The following is a 20538-nucleotide window of genomic DNA, read 5'->3' as shown; positions in this document are numbered from 1 at the left end:
CGACATGCCAGCGGAACCAGTAAACAATTAGTATTTTTCCGCTCGAACTATGATGGTTGTCGTGCTGCTATACCGCAATGAATTTCGTTGACGAAGCCGGACCGAGAGTCCTTCCCAAACTAACAAAGCGTCCATTATTTGATAGAGATATTGGTTCTTGCTCAGCTAGCAGGCTGTTATTTTTTACTCTACATCTCATGTGTACATTATACTTGTTATAGTTGCCTTAATAATAAATAAAGTAACTTATGGATGATATTAATAAAAAGACAATATTGTTTTGTCCGATAGTTAGCTGTTAACGTTAGTCGAACTAATACATACACATTTAGATTTATTTATTGAATTTTAAGCAACAAGGTTTATTCGTTGAGAGATACTGTTTAAAGAGCAACATGGGCATCGGTTTATGTGGCGAGGTCTCAAGTGGAATGAACCTGGGATTGCCGGTGCAACCTTCGTTAAGTGAGGACCAGATAAACACTAAATAAAGTAAGCTGAGAATCAACAATTCATATACCCCAAAAGACAGAACGAATGAGTGGTTTGAAGAAAGCACACTCATCTTTGTCGTTCATTTCCAAATTTTTTTTGCAATCATACCATGACAAGTTCCTTTGATTTGCTATTTATCTGCTCCTTGACTCCTCCCTAATCTTTGAAACTTCTAGAGCTATCGTCGATCTTTAAATACCCTTTTTTTAAATTCCCCAACATAGGGTAGAGTCGAACGATCTTATCAACGTTTTGTGCTTACTAGATGATACGAATTCGATTTTAGCTTAAAATATTCTACTAGTTATAAACAAGAGGCCACCAAAAATTCCAAGAAGAACGCTAAGAGGTGGTATATGTGGAACTGGCATTTAACTCCTGTAAGAGCTTAGAAAAGGATAGCAAGTATGTGCCATGCATCGTTATGTGCTAAGCAAACGATTTGAGCATTGGTAAACTACAAAATGATGATTATGTCCTTGTATGGAGAGTAAACGTTTGATTTCGTATTCATTAAATCTCATTAGGTAGAAGCCAATACGCAGTATTTCAAATGATAGTATGTTTAAGACATCGGTCGAAACATCCATAGGGGATGCTGATGAGAATGTACCTAATTAATGACGTAGCGAAATATAGAATTAGTTAAGAAGTCTCAAGAATAATTTCACCTATTCGAAATTTTTCAGCATAAGTACGACGATTTGCGAGTTTATGAAAGTTGCTAAATGCAGTTATCTTAAACTTCGTTAGAAATTGCCAGAAACTGCTCGGCAAAATGAATTCGGTTTTTGATAGCGTTTTGATGAGCGCTATGGAAAGCCAATTGACTGACTTTTAAACGTGCGAGTTAGAAAACGCTACATTTCTACTAAAAAAAATTATTTCAGTAAGTTAAACGAGCTCTTTAACGAAGTTGTTTTTTAATTGATTTTCTACAGTATGCTAGATACTAATGTTCATTATTGTTCGTTGTAAACGATGTCATAGAATCACTTAAAAAATTGTAGTTTGACTTCCAGCGAACGATATGCCGTCAGTCAGAAATCGCTAGAAACAAGCAGTTGAATTACCAACTACCCATAAGTATTGACTAACGCATTCTCGCTAAGTTTCGTTTAAGTATACTCCATACATTTATCACTTATAGAGACGGGAGTCTACTCATAATAGAGATTACAGCGATTGGGATTTTCATTTGGCCATAGTTACGATTCTGTCAGAAATTATGTCAGTTATTACAATTTTCATAACTGATTGACGACTTTGGATGAACTTAATTCTTCCTAAAGGCTTCAGTTTCTTCTAGTTTTGTTAGTCTTTTATAAGACAAAGTTTTTATTAGGCAAGTTCATTAAACTAATAGGACTTGCTCATGAAATTGGTTTCCCTGTTGTTATAAATAGTTACATTGACTTGCTTAACTACGAGCGAAATTGACATTGAATTAATTAAATTATATAACCACCGCGCGAATATGATAAATGAGCATGATTTGTTCTTTGGATTGTCAGAGATATTATCTTAAAAAGATCACGCTCAAGTAAGGATAAATATGTGTACTGTAAAGACCGTGTTTGTTCAAAGATTTCCGTTATAACCTTACGATAGTTGTGTAGAAGCAGACTCTACCTAGCTGGCATATCTTTTGCCTCTTGGGTGAATGTTACCCATATAAGGTGTTAGCAAATCAACGTATATTTAGAAATGCTGGTTTCAGTCGGGGATACAAGCAGAATATTTTGAAAACTACAGTTCATTCAATAGGAAACGTGGATTGGAAGAAACAAACATATTTTTCATCAGTGTAATTACTATTTACTCGTAAATTCGCTCCCTATTTAAAATCGAGTTTATTTGACCTGTGGCCTCACCTTTTACCCGACGTCTTGTTGTGACGCAGCATGTTTGCATCGTTGATTACGCACTATCAAGCATGTGAACAAATCCTTAATTATATGTTTATCATCTCTTTCTGATTCATTTTCAAAATCATGCGCGCTCAGCTATCGTGACAAATGTAACTAACTAATTTAACATTAGTCCAATATGATCGATATTTACTCCTAATAAAAAGCTGCGTAGTTTAGGTGGTAGACGAAATTTAACCGAACCAATCACTTTCCTTATACCATTCACAAGCTCACCTTTTCCTGGCGTTTGATAGTTTTCAACAACATCGGGAATCTTGGCAGTTGAATTACTGGACCTCATTTTATTCAGTCTTTCCTTTATTTATACTTCATCCCGTAACTTTAGCCAACCTTCGCGTCTGATTTGCGTTACGTAGGATTCCGCTTCCGAACTACAATGGCATGAAACACGGAGCCCACCCATTCTGCACTTGGGTATCGTACGATCAAATAAATAAATACTGCGACGCTGGCGGCCGTAACCTTAGCCCTGCAGTCAGATGGGCCTAATTCAGCAACGTTTTCACTCAAGGAACAAAAGAAAGAAGGCCTTTATTATCGTTGGACTTGCCGCATTCCTAAAAGTTTTTTTTTTGTTTTTATCATGTACGCTTCAAGCGATCGTTGTAAAACTAAATTGGAAACTGGACGGTTTGGAGTACGTCTATAATGTTACAAATTTTAGAATGCTCGTTATTCCATTTTTTATACCATTGATGCACTTAGGATCGATTAAAATATACTAATGTAGTACTGTTGTAAAACATAAGAAGCAATTCTGAAGCTCAAATTTAGTATGATCCATCTTTGAGTAATACGACCATCATAACTAGCTATAGTAGGTCTAAGATTTTTCTTTTGGGGACAACTCTACGCTAATACATTATGGGCTTACGGGGGCTTTTTTTAGTAATCGTCAACAGCACTCATTTGCATCAACAGATAACGTAATTATAGATCGGCTGTGAATTCCTTGAAGATGACACGAATCAGCGGAAATAAAACTCATACTATGCAGATTTGTAAATTGAGGCGTTATTCTTTTGTGAATAGAAAGCATATCTTACTTCAGCGACTTATATGTAAACTTATTTTTTAACAAAATGCTCTAATTTTATCGATCAGCATGGCGCTTATTTTTATAGTTATTTTTGCAGCTATATAATGCGTTCTAGTGTATCATAGCAATTGCGACTGTTAGCAAAGTTCACTTACAGAACTGAATGCCCGCGGACAAACGAACGCTCACTCACCGTTTACTGCGGTGGCCTAGAAATAGTCGTCGCTCTTAGCTGTGGCGCATCCATATAACGTAACCGATAAACGGCAAATCTCGGCTGTAAGGTATTATCTGAGATCAGAATATTAGCTGGCAAAATAGCTGTCACGAAAAACGAATACGTGCTTCTTTAATCTCCATTCACAGCTGTAGCAGAAGTCCAATTAACGAGTAAGTGAACAAAACGGCAAGGGTAGAAAACCTATACAATTTTTTGCACCTGCTTAGGGCCGCGTGGCTAACTGGGTGTAAAAGCGGTCGGCGTTGCCTCTGAATATTGCTTTCGATAGATGTCAGGCAAGCAGAGACTATCGTTAGGGAAGGGATCTGTCATTTTGTGCGAAGTGATTTTTCTATTGCACGCCTAAACGCTGATACCTAGGTGGTGACACCGATATGTCCACAAACCTTTTACGCTGCCTCCTTCTCGTGTTTAATTAGCAGATGGATGAAAAACAGGAAGGAACGCTGACTGCTGATTATGCAGCGCGCAAACTTCCACTTTGCACTAAACTTCGTCAATTATTGCGGCTTGCGACTTCAGAGGCATCTGTGTATTAGTTACTGCTTTAACCATAACGTCATGAAGAACTTAGCTTCGCCAGTGAGTCGCTGACCGTGTTGCCGTGGCCGATTGTGGCTCGAAGGCAGTCTCAACTCTACTTAGACGACAACCCTGGAGAAAGAGAAAACGAAAGGTGATAGAAACTGAACTGGCAAGTGAATACGCCAGCTACGAAACAGCTTGGGGACGAAGCGGCGCCGATGTTGCTGTCACCGAGCCCGTGTACTCGTGAATATACGCAGTCGGTAGTACTCAGATTTTTGTTGCTATTCAGATCATTTGATGTCCAATGCAGACCATGATTCCGCAAGAAATTTCTGTCACACAGTTTGTTATGAAGCTGTACCTTGTATGCCAGAGGTGTTTCTTTTTCCATCGAATTTCTGTTTTTGTGGTGTGTAAGTCGAACATACGTAATCGTGTGTCTGAGATGCTTACTACTGTAAAGGTCATCTATTTGATTACCAGTCAGTTACCTTTGTTTACTTGCATGTTTTGCATAATTTTTTTAAAAGAGTGTGGGTTAAGTATGGGTAGAATTTTTCGAAAAAATTTATAGACGGCACAAGCATGTCGCTTCTGTGCTAACTAGGTATGCCTCTCCATGACAATGTACCGCATGATATTTTAGCGAGGGCTTTACGTTTAATAACAAATAACAGTACGCTAACCTCGACTGCTTTACGAAGATATTTTAACTCGGGAAAGGATTTATCTGGTCCATAAATTTACATTATCCCATTTAACTAGTGCAGCGAGTTCCAGGCATTTCTACAGGCAGGCCCCATTCAACTGGTCAATAAAATGTTGCCACTGCTATTAGTCTTTTGAGCTGCCTAGTCAGCCCGAACCGCGACCCCATCAAGTACTGCCATATCTCGTACTGCTTTTCCTAAATTGAGAAACGACGCATGGATGTCGAGTCGTTCTTGTCTTGTAGACCGCTGCTGGTAATGGTAATCATGGTGATGCTGCCGGTGAGTAGCTGTTTACCCCGTGCTTTCCCTCTCTTGCCCTTGCCACCGGTCCTACGGCGGCCGAGGGTCGTCTGCTTGTCCACGTTGGTTATGCGAGTCGAAGCAGTAACCGTGTTAGTACAGAGAGATAATGTGTCGCATCGGAGCCGGAGCAGCTGATTCGGAGAAAGAGACTAATCGTCGCCGTCGCCGCCGCCACTGCCAGCAAAAGCAACGGTCGTAGCTGTCCGAGCATTGTGTTGTAGAGAAAGCCTGTCTGTCTACCTATTTGTCCGATAGTCCGTTTTCCTATACGTAGCCAGCAGCAAGTGGCAGAGGTGACCGCCTAGTGATGGGCGTTCGCCTCCGCTTAGCCCATCTACCGTTCACACTACTTGAGTAGAAGTGCCATAGGGACGGGGCTGACCCGCCGAACAGCGGGGCAACGATACCAACCCATCGCTCGACTTGTTTTCTCGACAATAAAATATCGGCCAGCAGGGACGCCAACGACACCAAGAGTGATCCGACGAATAACAAGTTGTGGTGTTTCGTCCAGTGATTGGGGTTACGGGTACTTGCAAGAATTGGTCACGAACTACATGTAGTCGACGTTGACATGCTGTTCAGACTGTGAAATCAATGTCAGCTCAAGTCACCTGTGTCCTACGGCATGTGTCAGACGGGGTAACAAAAGTCTACGGTGTTAAGAAGAAGCGACCGGGCAGTCAATCAAGCAACCACACAGAAGGTGCTTTAAAGAAGGTCGCTGTGTTGTATAAGGGATAATAGAAAACAAGTTTTTACAGTTACCGACGACCTGGAAAGCACATGAATAGCGTAAACATTGCTCTCTCCGTCGAAGTAGCACAGCAGAGAAGAGCCCCCCGGAGAGAGCAAAAAGCAAAAATGTGCGATTACTTTGTTTACTCGTCACTAACTAAATGACAAGTGCTTTATTTCGAGTGTGAATGCGTAGGTGAAGGACTATAATGAAGGTCTAGGTGCGTGCGTAGCCGTGGTGATTGTACGCTGCCACGTTTAGACTCAGTGTTGGCAGGCAGCAACCACGGCAGCTCGGATATTCAGACGTCTCGGCGCTGACGGTGGAGGGAAGTGTGTGAAGACTATCTTCTGCACAGTTCGCCCGGTTAACGAAAACCACGCAGTGAGAGCAGCTGATCAACGGGAATACAGCTGTCAAAGGCCGAGAGGAAGCGTGTGCGGAAGTTGTCACGTCACTAAATTGCTGCTGCTGCTATTGCTACTACGGCCGCTGGTGACGAGGCAAGGAAGAGCGGGAAACACAATCTCTCTTGGCGTAAAGAAAGCCGTGTGGCGGTTTCTGGCGGAGGGGGGAACGGTGGAATCGCTGGTGGAAATGCAGTCAATGGCGCTGCTGATGTTCACTTCCTTGGTAAGCCATTATAATTACGAAACTGTAACGTACTCTCAGATATATTAGCGACTGGATGTAGTCGTCAAGGCGCTGACGCTAATACTTAAACGACGCACGACTTTATAATAGAGAAGAGTGTAACTATTTAATTACAGTTGGTATCACTTGTGGTTCAGGAAGGTTTGTGGCAATCATACAATATGTTGTCTACCGCTAAACTAAAACGTCATGCTCTGTGAGACCGGCAACGTGCCCAATATGTTTGCCGATTTTTGACAGTGCGCACGCAATGTCCGGTGCTTTGCGCTAGAAGGATAGTGAATTGCGGCCACAACTTCATCATTCATGACGAGCCCCTGTTACGATCAACAACAAAATCAATCAGCTTATCAGAAAATTAGGAAAAAGCTTGTATCGTAGAAAAAAACAACCGTACATGACGCGCTTTATCTATCACCTCACCATGAATCCGTTGGTGTTCAATCTTCGCCGACGACGAGCTTGGAGGCTTAGTGTCCTTATCATGATAGGTGTCTTCAGCCTTGTCGTTCTGCACAAACGCGTAAAAACACGCAGTCGTAGCGGTTCCGGCTCCGAATACCTTGAACAGTATCTTGCTGAACAACGCCAAAAAAAAGTTGTGGCTCAGCTCGAGCGGTCTATCGATGCCACTGACCTGCTTCATAAGAAGCTGCCAGGCATACTTCCTGTGGGGCCTACAGCTAACGAACAATGGTTCTTCAATCAGATTAGACCATCCTGGGGAGTGCAGGGTCAAGGAGTTCAACTCAATGACGAAGAACAGGCTGAAGCTGACCGCCAATTTTCTTTGGCGGCTTTCAATGTGTTCGTATCTGACCGTATGCCGTTAAACCGATCGCTCCCGGACACCCGACATCGCGATTGCAGAATCGTCGACTATCCTTTAGACAAGCTACCTACAGCCTCAGTTATTATTATTTTCACGGATGAAATATTCTCAACCCTTCTCAGGACTGTTGTCACAACGATCACCAGGTCTCCCCCGCGTCTCCTAAAGGAAATTATTCTCGTCGATGATTTTAGCCAACGAAACGATCTTAAAAAACGGCTGGAGCAATTTTTAGTCCACCACTTCCGGCCAGGTATTGTTCATCTTATCCGATTGCCAAAGCGGTCAGGGTTAATCCGGGCCCGTCTTGCTGGAGCCAGGATGGCTAAGGGAGACGTTCTGATCTTCTTGGACTCTCACTGCGAAACGACGGACGGTTGGCTAGAGCCACTCCTTCACCCCATTTACCTCGATCGGACAGCTGTTGTCTGTCCCGTAATTGACATTATCGATGACAAAACATTGCAGTACGTGGCAGCCGAAGGAGACCATTTCCAGATTGGAGGCTTCAATTGGCGGGGAGAGTTCTCTTGGCATAATATACCCAGTGCGTGGAAAATGAATCGTGCCTCGATGGCCGAACCTATGAAGTCACCCACAATGGCAGGTGGCCTCTTTGCTATCAGCAGAGAATACTTCTGGGAGAGCGGCTCGTACGATGAGGAAATGGACGGCTGGGGCGGTGAAAATCTTGAGATGTCCTTCCGCATTTGGCAGTGTGGGGGGAAAATCTTGATTGCGCCATGCTCGCATGTCGGCCATATTTTCCGGGACTATCACCCTTACAAATTCCCAGGAGGAAAAGACACGAATGCCATTAACACGAAACGAGCTGTTGAAGTTTGGATGGATAGCTATAAAAAGTATTTCTACCAGACACGGCCGGAGCTCATCGACCTAAATGTGGGCGATATCTCTAGCCGCAAATCATTCCGTGAGCGTAACGGATGTAAACCTTTCAAGTGGTACCTTGAAAATGTGTATCCACACAAATATCTTATGGAACAACATTCGCAAGGTTACGGTATTATCAAGAATCCCGAGACGAACACATGTCTAGACACTTACGGCAAGTCTGAGGACCACACCTCTGATCTCGGTATCTTTCAATGTCATCCTGTTGCCGATGAGGCCACCAATCAGCTGTTGTCACTCTCGAAAAAAGGCGAACTTCGCCGAGATGACGTTTGTGCTAGAGTAGAATTTGTTGACTCGTATCGGCAAAAAGGAAAAATCGTCATGGAGAAATGTGAAGAACATCCTCACCGGGACCAACTATGGACGCATGTAAAGCACGGACCTATCATTCACAAACAGTCGGGTCTATGTGTAGAAGCTGAGGCCTACGATCTGGAACAAGTATTCGTCGTGCAATGCTCAGAAGGCGCTCGGCAAAAGTGGTCATTTCACAGATACACTGAGTTCGCTTCCGAGCACACGCGGTAACGCTATGGGAAGAGTAACTGCTTAAACAAACTTGCGCCAATGTTGCCACTGCTGATGGATTAGATTTGATGAATTTGCAATCGGGTGCGAGTGCGCTTATTTGGATTATATGCGACTTCTTAGTGATAATTAGGCGTTAGGCGATTATTAAAATGTTTATTGGGATTGGAGACAGTTCCGGTGTGTTCCATTAATTCGCTTGACGCAGTTTGGCGCCAACATTTCAATTTGCAACAAATAACAACGTGTAATGGATAGGTCGACTGGAAATCAAAGCGCGAACCCAGGCAAGGGCGTAAAGGATATTACGAAATACAAACACGTCACAGGGTTGTTTCTCATTAAAAACGAGGAAGTGCAAGACAAATCGGACGGATGGTCCGAAGTGAAAGATATAGGAATCTAATAGTGTAAATAAGTTATTTTCAGCTGGTAGCAGTGCATCCGGACTATGTTGTACATAAATTAATTTTTTTCAAATAAAAATTTTACCCTGTAAATGCTAGGTTTTTTTTTGTTAGAGTCATATGATAATATATTCCCTGTACGCTAATTTTTGCAAAAATTTAGAGTTTTTGCTAGGGCCACAAAAAAGGAAATGCGCATATGTACGGAATATCAGTTATTTCTCTCAGTTTTATATTTTAAAACCCGTGCCCTAAGAAATACTTGGAAGCGACGATTCGTTAAAACGTTTCAGATTACAACAACGTCTTAAAGCTACAATTTATGATATTTAATATATTTAAAGAATATATTTATGACAGACTAAGCGAAACTTCAAGTCATAGTAAAGTGAATTATTGCCAAGCCACTGTACGTCATGAGCAGTCTAGAGCAGGTGCTAATCGAAAACCGCATGAAGGACGTCGTTACAATCAAGCCGTTATAACTTGGTACCTTTTCGAAGTTTTAAAAGCGAGTTAATATTTATCTCCTCCGATGCAGTGTTTTCGATGTCTGGGGTCCATATCTGTGTGCCAAGCTCTGCTATGCCGTAAACACATTAGATCAGTGAACATATGTACCAAAAAATGTTGATATTTGTATTTAGCATAGATATTATTAAATACATATTCTAGACGTATAAACAAGATGTTTTGTACCCTTCCGTAACTAAGAATTTCTCTATGCGTAGATATTTTCGCTATAGTTTCTAAGGACTCCTATAAATTGCGCTTGAATCTGGTTAGAATTTCTCAACATATTTTTTTTCGGCTCTAGTTCATATGTGTAATGGACATTGCAAAAAGACCGTTATTAGTGTAATAAGGGATCTGCTACCACGCTAACCGTAGGCAATATCCTATTATCACAACTTACCCATAGATGTTGAATCAGATGTCGATTGGTTCTCAGTGATGATTCAACCACTATGATACTGAAAAACCAAGTCAAAATTTTTGCTTTAGACGTTACACGACCTCCCCCTTAACCCATAACAAAATGCGAAATGTAAGTTTTTAAGTGTGCAGTAACAAAGGCATGTCTCCCAACTATTTCGTTTAATGCGATGCACGCGTGGCCTAAGATCCATACCATAATCACTGGATAAAACTCTGCTAAATTAATGTATACCCGAAGCGGCATAGGTCCGAACGTAAGTATAAACACAGTTTATTTTGCGCTGGAGACCTAGCTGCCTGAAGCAGTGCCTAACAGTAGCATCGGACCTATAACTTAGCATAACCTGCTAGGGTCGAAGTGTTACTTGTTTCTGTTTTTAGAAAGCAATTAACGCCAAACTTCTTTCTAAATCTAATATTATTATTATCAGAATCAATGAAAAGGTCTCAAGGGTATGATTGTGCGAAAACATAGACATAAAATTTAGTTTTAGCATCCTCTTTTATCAGGATGATCCTTTCCTCAAATCATTTCAGTTTGTGTACCCTTTGGAAGTTGTCAGCAGTTCTGCCCGATGATACAGAAAATAGCACGGATTTCCTGAATGGGAGCACTTTAATGGTAACGTCTTCGTGACAGCGGAGTGCTAACGTGTTAGTGTTTGCCTATTAGACTTTTAAGGACGTATAAGGCGTATTAGTTCCGAAATATAACGTAGGTATATTTCGTTTCATGCTGGAAGCCAAGTGTACGAAGCAGTGTTTCACACTAGTATCGAGCGTGAAGTTCAAAACATTTTTCTAGATACCAACATTTTAACTTAGAACGATTGTGTCGAAGAACAATTTCGAAAAAACCCTAAGCACAAAGTGTCGATTTTAACGGCCAGTGATCAACCCGTGGCCCACATGGCCCAATATGGCTCCGCACTTGTCTATCTGCTTTACACGAATTGAATTTCAAAGGTTTTGAACGTGTGCTTCGTATCGCGCAAGCAAATTGAAATGACTGATTTTTGGACATATTTCATTTTTTTTTAAGATAGCAAACGGCGTAACAACATAAGCACGCATCGTGTTTTGTTTTAAGAACGAAATCATTATAAGTACAAAAATTTAATTTATTTACAAATTTATTCTAACTTAATTAACAATTTAATAAAATGTCTATTTTAATTATTTTTATTATAATAGTATAGTTTATAAAAACATAGCCTTGAAAATGCCAAAAAAATGAAAAATAGTTTTTAGTCGAACAACAACCTACCAACAAAAATGTTATACAATACTTTAAAAATCAAAGATTAAATAAATCGTTATTATAAGCTAACGGTTTACAGTTTTTAATTTTTAATCAGAGTTAAACTTTTAAATTAAATGTTTCCATTAACTATGAATAGTCTCTACTTCGGCTTTTATTAATTAAAGAATTTTTCCACATTATATAATTTTTTTATAAAATTTCACAAAACATTGTCCATATCCAAAGTAGATTTTATGAATTTAAATTCTATTCTTATTGTTATTGTAATGAGCCTAGGGATCCCTTACTACTATATATATACATATATATATACATATGAAGAATCAAAATAAAAAGATAGGTACAAGCGAAATAATAATAAATTCAATATCAAATTTCGATAGCGGATGTTGAAGAGGGCTTTCGGAGGTTGAGTGTATGAACGGTACCAGCGATCTCGTGACGACCGAGAGAACCCTGAAAACAATTTGCCTTGTGAGTAAACCGCTAGCGAGTTTCGATGAAACTGTGGAAAAAGCAAAAAAGGTCATGCTGGTAAATCTCAACGAACTCGCGAAAGAATCAGACGAGTTCTATGAGTTTTGTTGGACTATTTAGAAGAATCTTTTGTATGCGAGAAATTTCACAGCAAAGGTTGTGTTAAAGGTCTTGAATTTCAAGCAAATTATCAACAAGAAGAACCTCAACACATTCACAGAGTGACCGGGCTTTCTCCAGCGGGTGACAAGACATGGACGTATGGGTGAGACGTGGCGACAGAAACACCATGTCTTCATATAATTTCGACCGACAAATGCTGCAGGACCTAAGTCAAAAACCAAGCCTTTTCTTACCGTCTTATTCGCTTATCGAAAAATTTTGCATAATAAATTCACGCTGAGTGATACTATCAGCAAGAAGCATTATTACGAAGCTTCAAAACAACTGATCAATACTGCTAACCAAAATAAGCCTAATTTTTTTTTCTGAAAATAAGCCGTAACAACGATGTACCGACTTAACTTCGCTAGCTTGCATCGTGTTCTTTGCAGAAAAGCTCCATACCAACACCTCGCCTTAACCCCGTACTCACAAGACCTACTTCCATGACTCTCTTTTCCCAAATGTAAAACAGCACTTAAAAGAAAAAAGTTTTTAGACGACAGAGGACACCTACGAGAAACGGGCTGAAATCCATTCCTACGATTGCAAAATTATATTGGCAATAAAAAAGAGTAGCACATTTGCATGCTTCGGAGGAAGTAAGTAGGATTTCAGCGACTGAAGCATGTGCAGGTGGTATAAAACCAACTTCGAGATTATTTTTTGTTAGACTTCGATTACGCAGCGATAAGCAGCCAGTTTCTGTTGCTTCTATCAAATATGATAGAATTTTAAGGTGATTCAAACAAACTCCGTTTAAAAAATACGGGCATCACAGTCTTCAAGCATCGCTATTTGCGGATTGAGTTTATCAAAAACATAATTCGTAAAGGAAGTGTAATTTAATCGGTTTTTCTTCATATAGGCTAGTATAACACGGATTTGTCAAAAAGCGACAAATTAGGTATCTAGATAATATCTGATTACAAGTTAAAATCATCATATTAAAGGATCATGTGGACAAAGTTAACGAACGTAAATTAACTGTAACATTTTTGTTACTACGTATCCATGAACACGCATCGTGGTCCCTATCCTGTTTCATGTGTTTCAAGTAACTTTCAAACGGCACCAAACTAGCCAGTGTCGAACATCACTTACGAAATTTCATAAACAAGCAGGACGAGAAGCCCGACAGAACTTCTGTCAGCACTGCTGCAGCACTGGATCCTTACCATTGATCCTTCGACGTCCGTTCAAGGACGGCATTGCCCCTAGCGAGCTCAGGACCGACAGAATTAACCAAGGTTAATAACAAAAGGGATCCAACTAACAAACTCGTTTTACCTGGGTTGTGCATAAACTGGTAGAAATTATAACATCCCATGTTATCTACAAGAATGCAAATAGCAGCTGTTTATGTAACAGTCAAAACTTTGCGCTGTAACTTAACATTAAAAAAACCTGATTATGCTTTTATGGTAATGGGAAACCTTCGCATTGTCTGCATTGTGACTTAAAATTTGTGCTCGAAAGGTATATCATATATAGTTATGCATAGACTCAAGCTACCGACATGGACCTGTAGAAAATCACTGCCAGAAACGATCAGCAAACGGGTGCTGTGCTGGAATATCGGGCCGCTTCCAGAAATGGCGCTTTAGAGTCTTTCCACTTCGTATGGCCTGAAAACACGTGGTCCTGAGGTCTTGATCTTGACCTGAAATTACCTTGCGGGAAAATTGTCTAACCTAGATCTGCTCTGAGAGGTTTAGCTGTACCGTTTCCTTAAAGTACTAGTATAAAGTATAAAGTAAAGAATGACTAAAATTGGGCCGCTGCCCCACAAAACATAGTTGGATAGTGCAAATGTTTGTCAGTAACGATTTAAAACTGTACACACATCTGTAAAACAATACATTTTTACTGTTCTGACAGAAGCTTCAAGAGCGTGGAATGCAGGTTTAGCAAAAAATAGATTTTAAAGATGCACACGAATTTCATACGATTAGTTGCCCACCCGGAACATATGACATCGAGTGATATTATGCTTGAATGAATGAAACTAAATGATGCAAAACTGCTTATATGAATATGTTTCTTCCAGAGCTCTTCTTTAATACTCTTCAAGCAATTACTCGGAGCGGTAAAGATATCCGAGTAAACACTGCCGTAGCGCGTCAGGTAGTCAACAATCGGCTGCTGGCGTGCCAGCCGCTAATCTGTGATAAAAAGAAAGATCGGACTATATACTGGTTAATTAGGAATGCATATATGTGGATACATTACAAGTCATGGCAAGTCATCTTATTTTCGCGCCCGCAGTCAACGGCGTGTTGCATCAAGCTCCCTTAATAAAATTAACGATTCCATTGCCGTGGCGTCTCATTCATCTAAATTGTTTAAATAAGAATTGTGTGTGAGGTAATTATTTAAATAATACGAATTGTGCTTAATTACGATAGCTTCACAGCCATCGGTGCTGCCAAGTTGTTTCTGAAGGATAGTGCCCTCGTTGTCAATATTCTTTTCAATTCTCAAACAACATGCAACTTGCGGATATATCAGTACTTGATCAATCATTTCAAACTCAGCTTCACAGTTCATTTCAGAACTTCACGTGGGCACACGGTAGACGAATCATAATCTTTGACCTGCTTGGCGGTAAACGACTATAGCGCATTGTCTCTTCTAGATAGAAAATTTATGATCGCACCTAGTAAGGCTACATGCGCCAATGACGGAAGTGTCTTCAACTGACATTTTTCGAAAATTAATTAACCTATTTAAGTCATGTAATAGAGAAATTACTGACAAATGTACCGATATATTTTCTCTTGTTTGGGCACCAGTTATTTTCAACGAGAAAGCTAAGTAAATTTTCGCCCATATAGTCCCACCCTCCCATATTTAGACCTCTACCTCCCTAAATTAACTAACGTCAGTGCATTTATGGATCTGCGCTCCAATTAAGTGCAAGGAATCGGCTATGACCACGAATTTTAACTTGGTAGCTATTATCGCCCATTGATTTCAACAATTACAGTCTGTGTATATAAGATGAAATTATTAAAAAAAAAGAAGATAGCCAGCCGGCAGCTGCAAAACGATATTTGTGAATAGATTTAAACCTGTCCTACATGCTACAAACAAATACTAACTACATATTCCATATCGTTATCTGCCATCTTATTGAGAATCGTGTTAACGGTCTCCTTGTTAATTTTATAGTTGGAAGAACAAAAGCTTGTGGTAAGCTGTACAGCCACGCAAACTACCTTAGCGCTACTCTTAGACTCAGATTATTAATTTTGCGAGAATCACTTACTGTGGTGTCGGTCAGACCAGATCCTTCGGCCATTGGTAAGCAAACTGTCTGGATTCTATCTGTGCACAACCATTCTTAAAACGCATACTTGTTTATTTTGATTTGTCGGTATGAGCGAGTGACTGCCGCATTGAAGACAGTCACGTTTTCCGATATCTACCATCGATATCTGATTGGAAACAGCTGTTTGTCCCTGTACGCATTACAAGTTCAGTGCTAAGATCCCTTCTTACGAGTAACACCCCCGCTCCACCCGCTTCAAACGATCTTAGAACCCTCCCCGTCGTCTTTTGTCGTAGTTGCACAAGGCCGACCACAGCCCGTTCCAGATAATTCTGTCCTTGTTCCTGGCATGTGTGTTCCTGACAACGGATTCTGTGGCGGTCAGCGCCCTTTAGCCCATCTTTCCCGTTTATTCGTTGCTTTCGAGCATCTATCCAACACCCGATTTATTCGTCGTTTATTCTTAGTGATCACCACGTATTTAGCGAGTGGTCAGTGGGCCTTTTCTGCTATTTTCCAATGAAGCATTATTCTTTCTCGTTCGGCGCTGCGCAGTCATTGCCCTTGTAAGACTGCCACGGCAACTCCCTCGATTTGCCGCTGCCAGATTCAAACTGATAGAAAGCGGACGAAGAAAGAGAGAGTGTGATCCCTGCGTCGAAAAGATGCAGCGGAGAGAACAATACACACCCGCTATTGTCCCGCTGCCTCACGGCCTTGTCGGCCAACGGGCCGGCGTGCATATGACAAGCTTTGCCCACTCGCAGCAGCCGACTACCCGACGTATGGAGAGGTATACCCAAGCAGTGTCTATTGAACCGGTGCGTTTTTGACTAGAACGCTCAAGCTCGTATCCTGAAACGCATACAAACTCATCGGCACAAACTCGGCACTGCGACAGTTCATAGCCACGGTAAGCTAATCAAAACACCGGTCCTTGTTCAATAAATTACTTGACGACTGCGCTGGTTCGAGCGTTACGTATATTCACTCAATAGCTTACAAGTAGTAGTCACAATTTATGTACATGGCAATTGGACGAGATCAAAGTGGCAGCTGCTAGACACAAAGAGCTTTTCGCTTAATTCCGACAAATGCTTGTAAAGCATTCGGTTGAGCTGTACGTTGATCATAGAAATACTACACAGGGATTTTATTTGATTTCAATTACCTTACACCAGTGTGTACCACCAGTTCGTTTTCATCAACTCCTACGGAGGCGTAGCGTACAACAAGCTTATTGGAATTTAGTGTGATGCCCACCGCTAGCTCTTTTTAGACGACCCGGTCTTCATTGTTGAAGTGAACGATAATTGCCAAAATTTCGTACAAATTTCTACTGAGTACGCTGATGTGAAATCACCTGAGGATCAAAAGTGCTTTAGCTGTTGCTGAGAACTGATTAAGTTAGTGACTTACTGCTATTGAATTGCTATCGCTCACTCTTAGTGAGCCAAAAGTTTTTGCCGTGACAGCAAGTGAGAGACTCTGATGTCACTGGGTCAGATGTAGTTCCACAGATCGCTGAAATACCGTCATTACTCAAGCCATTCGGTTTCGTACATATATTGGTCGGCACGTTATGAACGTGATCCGCTTACAATACGACGACAGGATAGTATAAAGCTGACTTACGAGACTAAGTGTCGCTCGTTTTAAAACATCGCAATGTTTAATACTGAAATAGGTTTGCGAGGTGGTTATGCCCTTTTGTCTGTCTCTCTTGCAATACACATAGAATTTTAGCCTGCTGCCGCACCCCTTCCATAGAATTACGGTTGTTGGGAAGCACAGCACATCCAATTCGTTATTTAACAACAACAGTGACAATGACGACGACAAATAAAGGAAACCTATGAGCTTAATTTGTTTAACAAATAAAGTGGAGTCGACAGATTGTTGCTGTGGCCAGAAGCATAACGCTTCCGCGGCTGCATTTGCGGCACAGCCACCATAAGACATAAACCCTTTAGTCAAGTACCGTAGTAATCAGATGCGCGAAACTTTTGATTTTTAGTCGTTACACCTCGCCTGCCCCCCAAAAAGGCGGCAGCAGCGTTAGTAATTATGTTAAAAAAAAGTCAGCTAGCGAACTATTACGCGAACAGGCGTCCGGTTGAGCCCTCCAGCCTGCAACCCCAGCCCGCAGAAGGATACAATGCAGAAATTTCGTATACTATGTGGTACTGAATATGGTCAACGAAGAAGCGGCCGAAACCGAGAAAGGCTTAATTGTTGAAAGCGTGTTGTCTTGCTGATGTACGTGGACTGCCTAAAAAGACAAACTTTAACGGGTAGGCGCAGCTAAGCTGGGGCGTCTGAGGCGAGTATTAGAGTACACAATAGGCAAACGCGATACAAATGTTTGGAACACGCAAAGAACTGGCTAGGGAATAAGAGCTCTTTATGGCTGCACTGCTGTTTACGCCTACTGTAGATAGTGATAATTTGATGAGGGTTGATCTGTAATCTTTCTTTATTAAAAGTACATTTGTTTGAAACGTAAAAAATGAGTGTCTAGATACGCACGCGAAACTATGACAGGCGGTTATTGGTCCTTGTGTATTCCGCTAATTCGCACTTAATTATCATCATAGTATAGAAAAATATGAATTTTATGTCTAGATAGTTAATATAGATAAATACTTTCACATCAATAATCGTGGACGATTATACAAAGTTAGTTAGATACCACGAATAGGCATCACGCAGATGGTTGGCAGTGTCTACTCTCGCTGTCTAATACATACCTAACGTGTACGCTATATCTTATCTGGTTCGCATTTGTATCTGTTCAAAAAAGAAGTACATACACAAGGTTTCTTCTTTTTCAGCTTCTGTTTTATTTACAAGAGTTCTATACGGATAAAAAATGAACAAAACTTGCAACCTATGTTTAAACCTCGATTTTGGTTTGTTTGATCCGATTGATTAGTTTAGATAATAAAGCGATTAGTCACAGAAAATATACGAGTGTTTGTTGCGCTCGTCTCTAACTCTGCGAAAGACCATTGTCGCTGAGTGCGCTACCTGCAGAGTTGCGTCCTCTCAAAGCGCCGTACTTCGCATGGAGCGGTAAGCCACCGGGGGCGGGGGGGGAAATAAATGCCGATTTTCCTAAATTATAATTTAATTAACTCAAATACGTTACTGGTTGAAAGCTCGAATGGTTATCTAGAATCTGAACGAAAACGAAGCACGACGATATATGTGTGCCAAGGGAAATTGCAAAGCTACAATTCGAGGCTCAAATGCATTTTAGTTCGATTTTTAATCTGTGCAACTTGTCGTAGGAGGTAAGAGCACATGAATGGTAGAATATCTATAGTTATTCCATAGGTTTCCTAAACTCCCGGCTGCAATTGCACGTAATAGTTACTTAGGATTTCTACGGATATCGAAAAATAAGGTGCCCACTTGGACCCCATATTCTCCTACCACGTTTTCTATACATGCTTGCGCAACAAATGCATACAAAAATAAATCGATGTCTTAGCGATATGACTAGGTAGAAGCCAATGCTTAATTTCAACCCACGTGTAAAAAGACGACCCAAAACAAAATCACATAACTGACCTATTAGATGTTGGGACCATACAATCTAACAATGTTAAAGAACATTTTTTTAACGTATCGTTAAGGTACTTAATTCACATACCCTTTTTCCGCCTCACGCACAGAGCTTCTTCAATAGTGGTTATCTGAGTACGTCATTGGGCTTATCTTAAGAAATCAGCCTAACTGTGTCCAGTTTAGCGTAGGACGGCGACCACTAAAAGGAATAACCAGATCTAAACAGGTAGAATTTCAAGTCGATATCAATGCAGCACCCTGCTATTGTCCCCCTTCACGACTGTCGTGATTTCTCCGCAACGCGTTCGAGTGGACTCCACAAGTAAAGCAACGTAAATAAGTTATCAAGAGACGGGGCATGTCCATTTGCTCTTTTGTAATTATATCCGTAAACTGGGCATTTTTAGATTTTTTATAAATGATAAACAACAGTTAGCTAGAAACTAAATTTTTCCGTTGTACTCGAGACATTTGGCTATCTACGTGTACTATACGGACTTCACTTCAATTCTCAATATTTCTGGCTGCTACAAAAGTGCCTGTGCGGCACTTTAATGTGTGTGTAACATTTGGTAGAGCGTTACTTCTGTTGAACACTGCAGAAAATCTTGAACCATGCAATTAGCCTTTTTAGGTTCGTAAAATACTCTCTAAAAAATTGGCAGAAAACGGGTGCTTTGAACGTGATAGGCTAAAAATATTACCCATATCTGAAACAATGGTTCCCAAGGAGGGTTTATTTCAATAAATAAGTTTTTTTTTTTGTAATTACTATATAAAAAAAATAACAAGAGCGCTTTTAAAGCTATTCTTCGGTAATAGTTGTAAAATCCAGCGAGCGAGAGAGAGAGAATTGGGCACAAGTTTAAATCTATTTTTGAGCGGAATAAACTTCCTTTGAAACAAGATGTTGGTGACAGCGTTAAGTAGCGATGCGTAAAAATTGAATAGAATGATTGCGTTAATCTTTAGCAATTGCATATATACTACCATATGCACCAGAGTTTACATCGAATCATCTTTGCAAGATGTTTGCAACTAACAATCCCAATAAGTCTATAATTATCCGTAAATTCCGTAGAAAACAATAACCGATTAACAAGTTGTCATTAACTTGTTAATTGGTTATTGTTTTGTCTAGTAAAAGAGCAGTGAAAACCAAAACGAATCGATTAAGGATCTCGAGTACCGGTGTACCGTGTACTCGTCGTCAATGCGATAGAACCTATCAAATCTGCTAGGCACACGGTGCATGTATGAGCCCCCCACTCTCCGACCCGATTTATCAATACTACATTTCGCAAATATTTAGAGGCCTAATTCTATTATGGATCTATTATTACTGCTGCTATGGGTTAACACGTCTATTAAAAAGAAACTTGTATCATTTAGCGAGTTAGTCATTGGCGCAAATGTACTTGTCATGACATTCTTGATCAAAATTTTCAATAATGAACAGTTCATTATTAATTAATTAATAATAGTTACAAAATGAGATCGGATTCGAGCAAAAAATTG

The 20538-nt window shown here is 40.5% G+C and overlaps 1 long non-coding RNA gene and 1 pseudogene across 1 annotated transcript; one reads left to right on the top strand and one right to left on the bottom strand.

The window, feature by feature from the left end:
- The first annotated feature begins 6623 nt into the window (after positions 1-6623).
- Positions 6624-9424, top strand: LOC111266794 (polypeptide N-acetylgalactosaminyltransferase 13 pseudogene; annotated as a pseudogene).
- Positions 9425-11661: 2237 nt separating this feature from the next.
- LOC111266797 (uncharacterized) lies at positions 11662-17764 on the bottom strand. The gene is made up of 2 exons (XR_002684266.1): positions 15445-17764; positions 11662-11990 (listed from the first exon to the last, which is right to left on the bottom strand). It is a non-coding gene; the product is annotated as an uncharacterized LOC111266797 (long non-coding RNA).
- Positions 17765-20538: the final 2774 nt, after the last annotated feature.

The sequence above is a fragment of the Varroa jacobsoni genome, unplaced genomic scaffold, assembly GCF_002532875.2.
Source record: "Varroa jacobsoni isolate VJ856 unplaced genomic scaffold, vjacob_1.0 scaffold_1117, whole genome shotgun sequence".
NCBI classification, from domain to species: Eukaryota; Metazoa; Arthropoda; class Arachnida; order Mesostigmata; family Varroidae; genus Varroa; species Varroa jacobsoni.
The sequence above is the reverse complement of the archived record's forward strand: the minus strand, read 5'-3'. Positions and strand labels throughout refer to the sequence as shown.